This window comes from Cynoglossus semilaevis, chromosome 16 (genome assembly GCF_000523025.1).
Source record: "Cynoglossus semilaevis isolate Cse_v1.0 chromosome 16, Cse_v1.0, whole genome shotgun sequence".
Lineage (NCBI taxonomy): Eukaryota > Metazoa > Chordata > Actinopteri > Pleuronectiformes > Cynoglossidae > Cynoglossus > Cynoglossus semilaevis.
Window position 1 is genome coordinate 16,482,937 of NC_024322.1, and position 1,490 is coordinate 16,484,426.

The 1,490-nt window shown below is 42.9% G+C and overlaps 1 long non-coding RNA gene across 1 annotated transcript in view; it reads right to left on the reverse strand.

Moving 5' to 3' along the window:
* LOC103392418 (uncharacterized) overlaps window positions 1-1,490 on the reverse strand; it is an 82,126-nt gene that overhangs the window by 79,802 nt on the left and 834 nt on the right. The window lies entirely within an intron of this gene.

The following is a 1,490-nucleotide window of genomic DNA, read 5'->3' on the forward strand; positions in this document are numbered from 1 at the left end:
CACACACACACACACACCCTCCCTGATGTATAAGTATGAGTTTTGTTTTATTGTTTAGCTGCAACTGACTGAATTAATTGCGGGAGAACGTGAACCACTGTTGGGATGTCAATCGGTTCCAGTGCCGGCCCCAGAGTTCAAGGTCATTTGCATGAAACAGAAGAAAATCTGTTTTTCCGCGTAAATCCATGAAGGAACTTTCCAGGAACTGTTTTTCTTTTCTTTTTTTTGTGCATGTGGATTTTCATGCTTCACACTTGCTTTTACATGATTGTCTCACATGCTGACGCACAACGTGATTATGGAGCGTGAACTGCGTTGACAAGAAAACAACAGTTCCACCGGCTGTGGTGTCAAAATCACCGTCACACAGAACTAGAACTTTATGATAAAGTACAAACAGCCTGAAATATACACTAATATATACGACATACATGGTAAGGACAAAGACTGAAAAAAAAGTGAGGGTGGGGGGGTGATGGGGCGGGGGGTCAGAGAGGCTGCGCTGCTGTTCATAACACTGACAGCAGGGGGAAGAAAGTGTTCTGGTGACCTGATGTCAGTACCAGAGGGAAGGGACTCAAAGAGGTGAGGACTAGGGTCACGGGGTCAACACTAGGTCAACAATGTGTCATAGAAGCAGGTCGTTGTGAGGTTCTCAGATCACATGACATCTGGTCAAAAACGTTACTCCAAATATCATCACTTTGGTTCAAAATGTCAACATTTCAAATCTGATCAAAATGAGTTTAAGTGTTAAAGTACTAATAGTAGTAGTAGTAGTAGTAGTACAGACTCATGTGACTAATGCCTCCACCTTCCAACCCCGGACAGTCAGTCAGGCTGGCATTACTACACTCACAGCTACAGTGTGTACAGTACTATTACAGCAGTACACACATGAACACGATGTAGTATTGAAATATATTAGAACTACAAAAGGAAACTCCATCAGTGGACTCACTCCACACGGGATTAATAATCCCAAACTCAAAACAGGAAACACACTGGAGCCAACGCTCTGACATCAAAGCAGAGAGAGATTTGACTGACGACGTGCAAACAGCACAGACTAGTGGTGAGGAGGATAATTATATTTAAAAAAATAATTCATTTTAAAAAACGTAGGAATTGATTTCTACGTATTCTTATCGTTGTCACTTGACTACGCTGTTTACCTGATCAAATCACGTTACCGCCCCCCCATGTGGCGAACCAATGGAACTACAGCCGCGCCTGTTCAACAACATTGTTGTTGAAAAACAACAAGACGGAATAACAACAGGCACATTATCAACCAATTATTAGCTATAATAAAAATATGGGGTGTGGCCCATTTTCCCCACTAATCTGCCAGAGGCTGTGTGTGCGCGTGCGTGTGTTTGTGTAATTAGTGCTGTCAAAACTGGAGATCTCTGAGGTTGTATATCATGCCTGAGAGGAAAAGGTTCCCAGAGAACCACCGTGTGTGTGTGTGTGTGTGTGTGTGT